The sequence below is a fragment of the Oncorhynchus gorbuscha genome, linkage group LG14 (assembly GCF_021184085.1).
Source record: "Oncorhynchus gorbuscha isolate QuinsamMale2020 ecotype Even-year linkage group LG14, OgorEven_v1.0, whole genome shotgun sequence".
NCBI lineage: Eukaryota > Metazoa > Chordata > Actinopteri > Salmoniformes > Salmonidae > Oncorhynchus > Oncorhynchus gorbuscha.
In genome coordinates, this window is record NC_060186.1 from 47,036,563 (window position 1) to 47,049,503 (window position 12,941).

General features: G+C 42.1%; 1 long non-coding RNA gene across 1 annotated transcript; it reads right to left on the reverse strand.

Moving 5' to 3' along the window:
• Positions 1–1,914: 1,914 nt before the first annotated feature.
• On the reverse strand, positions 1,915–12,940 carry LOC123994991. Its single transcript, XR_006831765.1, has 3 exons — positions 12,380–12,940; positions 3,380–3,469; positions 1,915–2,181 (listed from the first exon to the last, which is right to left on the reverse strand). It is a non-coding gene; the product is annotated as an uncharacterized LOC123994991 (long non-coding RNA).
• Position 12,941: the final 1 nt, after the last annotated feature.

Here is a 12,941-nt window from a genome sequence, read left to right on the forward strand (position 1 = left end):
TGTCAACTTTTATCATCATTTTTTATTTAATTTTTTTTACTTGTGCATAAGGCATATGTTTTGTCTATTTGCAATATGATTTCATAGGAAGTCAAAAATCACTTTTTTGAGGCCAAATGCCATAAGAAATGTCCAAATGCAATATGAAAGATTTGAAAATGCCAAATCAGGATGTTATGTCCATTTTCCATCACGAATTTCACATGCTCAAAAATCCTTCAGAAATGCAAAATTGACTGGCCTGATGAACACAGGATGGCCGGGCAGTGATAGTTGTTCCTTTCCATCGCTCGTTGTGTTGATTTCATCATGTCCATTTGGTGATCTTTTTTACACTGTTGAATCATATTGCAAGTGCACGTGCATTTGCAATATGTTTCAATGGGCATTTACCATCACGAATTTGGCATGCTCAAAAATGATTCTGGTTCCTCTCCATCGCTCGTTAGCGTTGATTTCAGAATGTCACTTTGGTGATGGTACCTCACTGTTTAAACATATTGCAAATGGACAATAGTCACCAGCAAGTTTACCGTCCATCAGTCAATTAGATATCATTCTGACACCAAACTAATACAAACTGACACCAACCCCACTTTTTCCAACTCGTTTAGTAGCCAACTATCACATACTTCAGAGCTGGCCCAAAATTCACAACGCCTTCTGTTCAAACCATAATAAAAATGTAAAACACGTAGTTATGTTCCAGCTGCGGGTCCAGTTCTGATGGTATGTGTAGGCCTAGCTGAGGCGACCCCGAATCCAAAGTTTCGGCTCAATAGGTAATTTGGTGCCCGAGCAAGACCCTAATTGGTGCTGAAAATCCATTTTTTCCCATGCCTTGCTACGGGGTCCTTGAATGAGCTAATCGGACAGAAACATTGGGGTCCATCTACATGGGCCGAGGCGGTCGCAATGCACCTAGTTTTGTACGGATGGACATCGTAACACGCTGTTGTTTTGACAAGCAGCAATAAATCAGATATCGATTAGGGGGGAAATGAGGTTGTACGTGCTGTTGAAACTAACACAACTAAAAAAAACATGGAAATGGGAGATATATTTTACCTCAATGGTTAGAGGACAACCTGCAGAAGAGTCGGCTACATTTGGGAGTGATGCATTTAAATTTAGGGGTCGCTGAACAAGGGAATGCAACACTTATTTGTCATCACTCATCGATATCATGCTAAAATCATTTGTGCGAGAGGAGGTGGCACGTCCTGTTAAAACTAACAACTCAAAAAACACACGGAATCTGGGAGTAATGTGTACATCCCTGGTTAGAGGACAATTTGTAGAAAACAGCTAGCTACATTTTGATTCAAGTGTGTCGCCAACGTGGTAAGTGTAATACAATTCTTTTTTTGTTAGTCAATTTTTGTTAAATCACATAAATAGTACACTTCCATTTCAGAGCCCGGATTTTTCCCCTGAGGCTAATATCCATATCATGCTGAAATCAATTGATAAGGGGGTAAAAGTTTAGGCTTCTACATTGTGACACTATTAAAATACTCCTAATACAATGCCGTGACATTAACTCATTGAAATCATGAAAAAACTCCATGTATATACTTTCTAATATTTGATCAGATATCATTTATCAGATTATCTCTGATCACAGCTCTGAGATTTCTCTCCTGTGTGTGTTCTCTGGTGTACTGTCAGGTGGCCAGATTGATCAAAACTTTTCCCACATTGACCATAGATAACTATAAGGTTTCTCTCCTGTGTGTGTTCTCTTGTGTAATGTCAGATTTCTGGATGCAGCAAAACTCGTCCCACATTGATCACAGCTATAAGATTTCTCTCCTTTCTCTCCTGTGTGTGACAGTAGGGTGCATTTCTGAGTAAAACTCTTCCCACATTGATCACATATATGTTTCTTTCCTGTGTGTGTTCTCTGGTGTGACAGCAGGGTACATTTCTGAGTAAAACTCTTCCCACATTGAGTACAGCAATAAGGGTTTTCTCCTGTGTGTGTTCTCTGATGAATTTTAATGACTGCTGAGGAGGTGAATCTCTTCCCACAGTCAGAGGAGCAGTGAGTTCTCTTCCCTGTGGATCTCTGCAGATGTTTCTTGAGGTGTTCTAATGTGGAGTGACTCTTCTCTGCCTTGTCAGCATCATGAGGTTGTTGAAGCACCCCAGATGACCCAAGTTATTCCCGTCTCTGTCCTGTGTGAACAACAAAGTCAGACAGATGGTTAAAGGCCCACAACAGCGGAAATCCACTCTAAAGGTGATGCCAACAGCGTAGCCATGATGTTGTACAACAATTGTCGTCTGTAATGAATGTAATGAATGTAATGAATATTTGACAATTGTCTTAAAATGAGCAAGAGCAGTCATATTTTGTGTTGTTTTCACATTAGTAGTAACATCCAAGATTGTAGACTAGACAAAAGTTATTCATGCTGTTGAAACTCAGAGCAGTTTGCCAAATGACTTTTGGTCTCTAATATAGGCCCCTTTCTGTGTTTAGTCAAATTGCGGCACGAGGGCAATGCACATGCAATTTGGTTTTAGTTTTTCACAATGTAGTCTGAATGTGAATGGAGGAAAACTCAGGGGAGTAACCTCCATTTCCAGGTTGCTTATGAGTGCATTTCACACTACTTTGGATTGTAATTGTAAGGCTCATTTGAATGTCCTGCTTAATATAAAATTGTGTCAGCATCGCAAATCAACTACTTTGTGCTTAAAAAAACACTCCAACCAGTAAAATGCTCTTTGTTTAGCTTTTCCATCAGCCTGACAATGAGGGTTTGTACAGTGGTTGCCAAATTGGCCTATAACTTCACCTAACAATAACATAGACCTACTGTAGGACCCATAACTTCACCTAACAAAAAATATAGGAAAATAGCTCTGTGTGTTGTACAATAGCCTATCCATCATGGAACAGTTCGCTACACATTATGAGGTAAGTATCTGTATTTATATACTTTACTGTATTTATATATAATTTTACAACAGGAAAAGTATTTTTTTTTTAATCACTGGAGGACATCATGAGCAATTTATACATTTTATTTCACTTTTATTTAACCAGGTAGTGTCATGTTCTGACCTTAGTTCTGTTGCTATGTCTTTGTTTTAGTATGGTCAGGGTGTGAGTTGGGTGGGTTGTCTATGTTAGTTTCTATGATTTGCTATTTCTATGTTTGGCCTGGTATGGTTCTCAATCAGAGGCAGCTGTCTATCGTTGTCCCTGATTGAGAACCATATTTAGGTAGTCGGTTTTCTATTGTGTTTCGTGGGTGATTATTTTCTGTTTAGTGTGTGTTGCACCTGACGGAGCTATTTAGTTTGTTCTCTTTTGTTACTTTGTATTTAGTGTTCAGTTCAGCTTATTAAAAGGATGAAAACTTACCACGCTGTGCATTGGTCCTCCTCTTCTTCCATCACAGACGAGCATTACAGGTAGGCCAGTTGAGAACAAGTTCGCAGTTGTAAATGAGACCTGGCCAAGATAAAGCAAAGCAGTGTGACAGAAACAACACAGTTACACATGGGATAAACAAATGTACAGTCAATAATACAATATAAATATCTATATACAGTGTGTGCAAATGGAGAATGGAGGTAAGGCAATAAATAGGCCATAGTAGCGAAGTAATTACAATTTAACAAATGAACACTGGAGTGATAGATGTGCAGATGATGTGCAAATAGAAATACTGGTGTGCAAAAGGGCAAAAAAGTAAATAAAAACATGGGGATGAGGTAGGCAGTTGGATGGGCTATTTACAGATGGGCTATGTACAGCTGCAGCGATATGTAAGCTGCTCAGATAGTTGATGCTTAAAGTTAGTGAGGAAGATATAAGTCTCATACTTCAGCGATTCGTTCCATTCATTGGCAGCAGAGAACTGTAAGGAAAGGCAGCCAAAGTCGGTGTTGGCTTTGGGGATGACCAGTGAGATATACCTGCTGGAGCACGTGTTATGGGTGGATGTTGCTATGGTGACCAGTGAGCTGAGTTTAGGCGGCCTAGCAAAGACTTATAGATGACCTGGAGCCAGTGGATTTGGAAACGAATATGTAGCAAGGGCCAGCCAACGAGAGCATACAGGTTGCAGTGGTGGGTGGTATATGGGTCTTTGGTGACAAAACGGAAGGCACTGTGATAGACTGTATCCAGTTTGCTGAGTAGAGTGTTGGAGGCTATGTTGAAAATTACATTGCCGAAGTCAAGGATCGGTAGGATAGTCAGTTTTGCAAGGGTATGCTTGGCAGCGTGAGTGAAGGAGGCTTTCCTGCGAAATAGGAAGCCGATTCTAGATTTAATTTTGGATTGGAGATGCTTAATGTGAGTCTGGAAGGAGAGTTTACAGTCTAGCAAGAAACCTAGGTATTTATAGTTGTCCACATATTCTAAGTCAGAACCGTCCAGAGTAGTGATGCTGGACGGGCTGGTGCGGGCAGCGATAGGTTGAAGAGCACACATTTAGTTTTATTAGTGTTTAAGAGCAGTTGGAGGTCACGGAAGGAGTGTTGTATGGCATTGAAGCTCATTTGGAGGTTTGTTAATTTGACGCTACCCCATCCCTTAAGCGGGATAATTGTCATCAGCAACCGCTGAATAGCATAGCGCCTCGGTCAAATAATATTACGAAAAATATTCATATTCATGAAATCACAAGTACAATATTGCAAAACACAGCTTAGCCTCTTGTTAATCCATCTGTCGTCTCAGATTTTGAAATGATTCTTTACAGCGAAAGCAATCCAAGCGTTTGTGTAAGTTTATAGATCGCATGACAAAACATTAAGTACACTTAGATTCAGGTAGCTTGGTCACAAATCAGAAAAGCAATCAAATGAATCGTTTACCTTTGATCTTCAGATGTTTTCAGTCATGAGACTCCCAGTTACACAACAAATGTTCCCTTAAGATTATTTTTATATCCAAAACACCTCAGTTTGTTTGGCGCATTTTGTTCAGAAATCCACAGGAAAGAGCGGTCACGACAACGCAGACAAATTCCAAATATTACCTGTAATGTCCACAGAAACATGTCAAACGTTTTTTATAATCAAACCTCAGGTAGTTTTCAAAATATATAATCGATAATATATCAACCGCAAATGTCTTTCACAGTAGGAGAGGGAAAAACAATAGCTGTCCAAATTCTTTTGCGTGAGCAAAACTCATGTGACCACTTGACGCGATGTTATCGTTCTGGCTCATTTTTCAAAATAAAAGCCTGAAACTATGTCTGAAGACTGTTGACACCTTGAGGAAGCGATAGGAAAAGCAATCTGGTTGATATCCCTTTAAATGGAGCAATGGGAGGCGATGGAACATGGAGTTTTCAAAATAGAAGCCGCTTCCTGGTTTGATTTTTCTCAGGGTTTCGCCTGCAATATCAGTTCTGTTATACTCACAGACAATATTTTGACAGTTTTGGAAACTTTAGAGTTTTCTATCCTAATCTGTCAATTATATGCATATTATAGCATCTGGTCCTGAGAAATAGGCCGTTTAATTCGGGAACGTTATTTTTCCAAACATAAAAATAGTGCCCCCTAGCTTCAAGAGGTTAACACAATGTCCAAAGAAGGGCCAGATGTATACAGAATTGTGTCATCTGCGTAGAGGTGGATCAAGGAATCACATCGTTGGTGTATACAGAGAAAAGAGTCAGTCCGAGAATTGAACCCTGTGGTACCCCCATAGAGACTGCCAGAGGTCCAGACGACAGAACCTCCGATTTGACACACTGAATTCTGTCTGAGAAGTAGTTGGTGAACCAGGCGAGGCAGTCATTCGAGAAACCAAGGCTAATGAGTCTGCCAATAAGAATACGGTGATTGACAGAGTCGAAAGCCTTGGCAAGGTTGATGAAGACAGCTGCACAGTACTGTCTTTTATCGATGGCGGTTATGATATCTTTTAGTACCTTGAGCGTGGCTGAGGTGCACCCGTGACCAGCTCGGAAATTGGATTACACAGCAGAGAAGGTGCGATGGGATACGAAATGGTCAGTGATCTGTTTGTTAACTTGGCTTTCGAAGACTTTAGAAAGGCAGGGCAGGATGGATATAGGTCTGTAATAGTTTGGGTCTAAAGTGTCTCCCCCTTTGACGAGGGGGATGACCGCGGAAGCGTTCCAGTCTTTAGGAATCTCGGACGATACTAAACAGAGGTTGAGCAGACTAGTAATAGGGGTTGCCACAGTGGAGGCGGATAATTTTAGAACGAGAGGATCCAGATTGTCTAGCCCAGCTGATTTGTACAAGTCCAGGTTTTGCAACTCTTTCAGAACATCAGCTATCTGGATTTGGGTGAAGGAGAACCTGGGGAGAATTGGGCGAGTGGCTGCGGGGGGGCGGAGCTGTTGGCTAGGTTTTGAGAAGACAGGAGGAAGGCAAGGCCAGCCGTTGAGAAATGCTTATTGAAATTTTTGATTATCATGGATTTATCAGTGGTGACCGTGTTACCTAGTGTCAGTGCAGTAGGCAGCTGGGAGGAGGTGCTCTTGTTCTCCATGGACTTTAGTGTCCCAAAACTTTTTGGAGTTAAAGCTACAGGATGCGAATTTCTGCTTGAAAAAGCTAGCCTTTGCTTTCCTGACTGACTGTGTGTATTGGTTCCTGACTTCCCTGAACAGTTGCATATCGCAGGGACTATTCGATGCTATTGCAGTCCGCCACAGAATGTTTTTGTGCTGGTCAAGGGCAGTCAGGTCTGGAGTGAACCAAGGGCTACATCTGTTCTTAGTTCTGCATTTTTTGAACGGGGCATGCTTATCGAAGATGGTGAGGAAATTACTTTTAAAGAATGACCAGGCATCCTTGACTGACGGGATGAGGTCAATATCCTTCCAGGATACCCGGGCCAGGTCAATTAGAAAGGCCTGCTCGCAGAAGTGTTTTAGAGAGCGTTTGAGAGTGATGAGGGGTGGTCGTTTGACCGCAGACCCATAGCGTATACAGGCAATGAGGCAGTGATCGCTGAGATCCTGATTGAAAACAGCAGAGGTGTATTTGGAGGGCAAGTTAGTCAGGATAATGTCTGAGGGTGCCCATGTTTACAGATTTAGGGTTGTACATGGTGGGTTCCTTGATGATTTGTGTGAGATTGAGGGCATCCAGCTTAGATTGTAGGACTGCTGGGGTGTTAAGCATATCCCAGTTTAGGTCACCTAACAGAACGAACTCTGAAGCTAGATGGGGAGCGATCAATTCACAAATGGTGTCCAGGGCACAGCTGGGAGCGAAGGGGGGTCGATAGCAGGCGGCAACAGTGAGAGACTTATTTCTGGAGGTTAATTTTTCAAATTAGAAGTTCAAACTGTTTGGGTACAGACCTGGAAAGTATGACATAACTTTGCAGGCTCTCTCTGCAGTAGATTGCAACTCCTCCCCCTCTATCTTGACAGAAAATGTTGTAGTTGGGTATGGAAATCTCAGAATTGTTGGTGGCCTTCCTAAGCCAGGATTCAGACACGGCAAGGACATCAGGGTTGGCGGAGTGTGCTAATGCAGTGAGTAAAACAAACTTAGGGAGGAGGCTTCTGATATTGACATGCATGAAACCAAGGCTTTTTCGATCACAGAATTCAATAAATGAGAGCGCCTGGGGACACGCAGGGCTTGGGGGTACGGTAGGATGAGGGTACGGCTAAACGCTATCAAAACTGGTTGCCTAGAGCGTTGGGGACAAAGAATAAAAGGAGCAGATTTCTGGGCGTGGTAGAATTGATTCAGGGCATAATGTGCAGACAGGGATATGGTGGGGTGCGGGTACAGAGGTAAGCCCAGGCACTGAGTGATGATAAGAGCTTGTATCTCTGGATAAGCTGGTTATAATGGGTGAGGTCACCGCATGTGTGGGAGGTGGGACAAAGGAGGTATCAGAGGTATGAGTGGAACTAGAGGCTCCATTGTAAACTAAAACAATAACTAACCTAAACAACAGTATACAAGGCATATTGACATATAAGAAAGACATACAGCGAGGCATAAAGTAATCACAGGTGTTGATTTGGAGAGCTAACTAAGACAATGGGTGAGACAACGTCTAACCAGCTAAAACAACAACAGGTAAAATGGCGATGAATGGGCAGAGAGGGTCAGTTAACTACACACAGGGCCTGATTTTGCGGCTGGGGCCGACAGATAAAAAATGAAATAATAAATAAACAGAATGGAGTACCGTGATTAATGTACAGTCCAGCAGGCATCAGCTATGTAGCCAAGTGATCATAGGGTCCAGGGGGCAGCAATAGATGGAACAGGGAATCCGCGGAGTAGTCGCTACTACGCTAGCACGTTTAAAGTTAGTAGCTCGGGGCTAGTAGAAGCGTCTGCTCCAACGGAGGCCGGTTGAAGGCACAGGGGATGGAGTATTCGTCGGCAGACCAGTCGTGGTGGTGCGGCAGGGTGCCATGTTGACTAAGGATCCAAGACAGATGGCGAAAGAGGTATTGTAGTTGTAATAATTTAGTTTTCTAGCTGGGACATGCGCATGGCTAACTGGTGCTAGCGTCGAGGCAGGGGCGTTAGCCACTATAGCCACTCGGTAGCAGCAGTGATCTGGTGCCAAGGTCCAGAGCTTACGGCAAGGATCCGGTGGAGTAGTGTGTTCTAGAAGTATTTGGGTGGAGTCCGGGTGAACAACTGAGTAGGCCGGGAGGTGGGCCTCAGGGATAGCTTCGGTACTGGGTAACTCGTGGGTGCTAGCTAGCTGTGAAGATCAGGAGTAATGGTCCAGGGATTTCGGCAGGAATCCGGCGTTGTAGTGGAGAGACAGTCCGTTACTGGTAAGCTGGCGAGTATTATCCAGGCTAAAATAATATTTTTAAAATATTTTAAAAAAGGGCTGGTATCTGTGCAGAAGGTAAAGGCCGCTAGCAGTGGCTAAGAATGACCAAATAGCTTGTAGCTAATTAGGTGGTTCTTGCTATAAGGTCTACAAATTTAAAATAATAGCGGTTCCGTATCACATTGGGTGAGGCAGGTTACCGGAAGGTATAGTTGAGTTAAAATGTAGAAGATTGAAAATAAAATTGAATTATATACAAAAAAGACGAAAAAATACAAAAGTACATGAGAGAAGAACAAAACACGTCTGCACTGCTACGCTACCTTGGATTGAGATTTAACCCAACCCCTCTGAATCAGTGGTGCGGACAGCTGCCTTAACCAACATCCACATCTTCGGTGTCCGGATTTTCTTCTGTGTGTATTCTCTCATGCCTTTTCAGGGTAGCTAACACGGAAAAACTCTTTCTACACTGGGAACATTGGAAAGGCTTTTCTCCTGTGTGTGTCCACTAATGCTCCTTCAGGCTCCTTGACAGAATAAAACTCATTCCACAGTGCGAACAGTGATCAGGCTTTTCTCCTGTGTGGGTCCTCTCGTGAGCTTTTAGTTCCCCTGATCGGGAAAATCTATTTTCACATAAGAAGCAGTGGTAAGGCTTTAATCCTGTGTGTGTACTCATGAGCTTTTAGGTCCCCTACTCGTGAAAACCTATTTTTACACTGGGAGCAGTGGTAAGGCTTTTCTCCTGTGTATATTCTCTCAAGCTCTTGTAGGTGCCCTCCCTGAATAAAACTCTTTCCACAATGAGAACACTGGAATGGCTTTTCTCCTGTGTGTATTCTCTCGTGCCTTTTCAGGTTATTTAACAAAGTAAAACTCTTTCCACACTGGTAACAGTGATAAGGCTTTTCTCCTGTGTGCGTCCACTCATGCTCCTTCAGGCTTCGTAACTGAATAAAACTCTTTCCACACTGGGAACATTGGAAAGGTTTTTCTCCTGTGTGTGTCCTCTCATGAGCTTTTAAGTCCCCTGATCCGGAAAATCTCTTTTCACAGTGGGAGCAGTGGTGTTGTCTCGCTGGTTTGGGCATCTCTGGGTCTGGTTCCCTTGAAGGACTCTTCCTGCTGTCATAGCGAGAGTCTGGCCTCTCTCCTGCCAAAGACATAGTATCTAGTTAAACTGAGACCTGAATGAAACCTCCACATGATAAATGGTTATTTATTTGTTTGACCATTTTCTACATTGTAGAATAATAGTGAAGACATCAAAACTATGCAATAACACATATGGAATCATGTAGAAACCAAAAAAAGTGGTAAACAATTCAAAATATATTTTAGATTTTTCAAAGTAGCCACCCTTTGCCTTGTCAACTTGGCACACGCTTGGCATTCTCTCAACCAGCGTCACCTGGAATGCTTTTCCAACAGTCTTGAAGGAGTTCCCATATATGCGGTGCACTTGTTGGCTGCTTTTCCTTCACTCTGTGGTCCAACTCATCCCAAACCATCTCAATTGGGTTGAGGTCGGGTGATTGTGAAGGTCAGGTCATCTGGTGCAGCACTCCATCACTCTTCTTTTTGGTCAAATAGCCCTTACACAGCCTGGAGGTGTGTTGGGTCATTGACCTGTTGAAAAACAAATGATTGTCCCACTAAGTGCAAAACAGATGGGATGGCGTATCGCTTCATAATGCTGTGGTAGCCAGACAGGTCTGTGCCTTTCAAAATCATGTCCAATCAATTGAATTTACCACAGGTGGACTCCAATCAAGTTGTAGAAACATCTCAACAATGACCAATGGAAACAGGATGCACCGGAGGTCAATTTCACGTCTCATAGCAAAGGGTCTGAATACTTATGTAAATAAGGTATTTCTGTTTTTTATTTCTAATAAATGTGACATTTTTTCTCCAAACCTATTTTCTCTGTCATTATGGGGTATTGTGTGTAGATGAGGATTTTTATTTATTTAATCCATTGTAGAACAAGGCTGTAACATAACAAAATGTGGAAAGACTTAAGTGACAAAAACAAAACAAAAAATTGTTGATACTTCCATGGGTCTTACAGTTCAAAATTAAATAGCAAAATAATCCTTGGTATAACCTTCTTAAAACAGTACTGTACTGGGGAAGCCCTTCATGTTGTTTAAACCTTAAAATAATTCCATATAGCTTAGAAGAACCTCCCCCTCAGACAGTTTTAACCCATTACAGTCTGAACCCTATCTGCGACTTACATTACTCTGAGACTAGTTATCCTGGGATCTTACATTACTCTGAGACTAGTTATCCTGGGATCTTACATTACTCTCAGACTAGTTATCCTGGGATCTTACATTACTCTCAGACTAGTTATCCTGGGGAATAGTTTCAATACATTTGCAAAATATCTAAACCTGTTTTTGCTTTGGCGTTATGGGGTATTGTGATACATTTTAGAATAAAGGGATGCACCGATATTACATTTTTGGACAATACAATACTACAATATTTTCCTTGACCCAAAAAACAATACCGATAACTAATATTAAACATTTGAGGCCTTTTAAGCATTCTAGTACAGCATTCTAATAGTTGGCGCAGCGGTCTAAGCCACTACATCTCAGTGCAGGCGTCACTACAGTCCCTGGTTTGAATCCAGGCTGTATCACATCCGGCCGGGATTGGGAGTCCCACTGTAGTTATTGGTGTAGAGTGGACTACAGAGGAGAGGGATCTCACATGTGGATAGGAAGATACAAATGATCATTATTACTGGAAAATATTCATTTAAAATCCAGGAATTTTACAACTTTAGCTCTCTAGGTCATGCCAGTAGGTTACAGTAGGTTGTATCCAAGTGGTTCTCTCTCTCTAGGTCATGCCAGTAAGCTACAGTAGATTGTATCCAAGTGGAAACAATTATCAACCCGATGTGGAAAGTGTCGAATTTGGTCAACAACAAAATGAATGGCTTATTTGCTACGTGAGGTTTACTTGATCCAACAGAAGTTTCGTAATGATTAAGTTAAGTGGACACGTGACATACAGACAACTTTGATAACACTATAGGAGTTGTCTCCAGATTGCTATGCATATTCATGCTAGTAGTTTGGCATATCTCTCCATTGAATACAGGCGGTTGACGACAACAACCCTCATAGAATATAAACAATAGATTACAACAATAAGATGTATCCACCAATCCAAAGAAATGATAGGCGGGAGAAAGACAACCCACAGTGCCACTTTGTGGCCAACAATTCCCCTTGTTAGGGCAGAGAGACATCTTGTCAGTATATCCATAATCTTTGGTGTAGTCAACCCAACTCTCACATGGCACTATTGGGGGGCACTGTGTGTAGTAAAAGATCACTACATGAAAATCACAACATGCCATGCCCCCCAGTCTACGGTCAGCAGATAGACCCTTCTCAAATATATATGTTAAGTCACTTTTTGGAAACGGAAGGGAGAAAACAAGGGGTAGCTTGCTCTCTACGTCGTCTAATTCTAGAGATATCAGTCATCATCCCAGGGCCCTCCGTTGAAGAGGTATTGATGAGCCAACTCCGAATATCCAGTTAAAAACTCATTTAAGGAGGTACTTACTGGTGTTAATCAGATATCCTATCTCCTCCTCTTCATCTTTCAATGGGACAGTAATCGCACCTTCTTCACTCAAAAAAATGCATCCTCTTTCCCTTCCTCCTCTTATTTTACTGTAACATCCTCCTCTTTCACTCTGAACGAGTCTTCCTCTTCTTTCACTGAAACGTCTTTCTCTTCTTCTTTCATGGTAACAGCCTCAACCTCTACTTCTTTTTTTACAGTAACATCCTCCTCTTCCTTCTCCTCTTTCACGACAAAGTTCAGCCCCAGAGCTTCTTTCTCCGTCCAGCAGACCTCTTCTTTAACAGGAGGGGAGTAGTTTAGGGAGCTCATGTTCGGGGATGTTAGCTAGTTAGCTATCATTAGCGACTAGGCTAGTGCTAACTTAACCAGCCAGCTACTATAGCTGACTAATACAAAATAACGTAATATTAAATTGGTTAACAAGTAGATACGACAGACGTGTGTCTAAAACACAGTAGCTAAAATACACCGAAAGCGTATAAACAGCTTGAATCTTTCGGGTATGTTGGCTGGCAAGCTAACGAGGTGGTTGACAAGC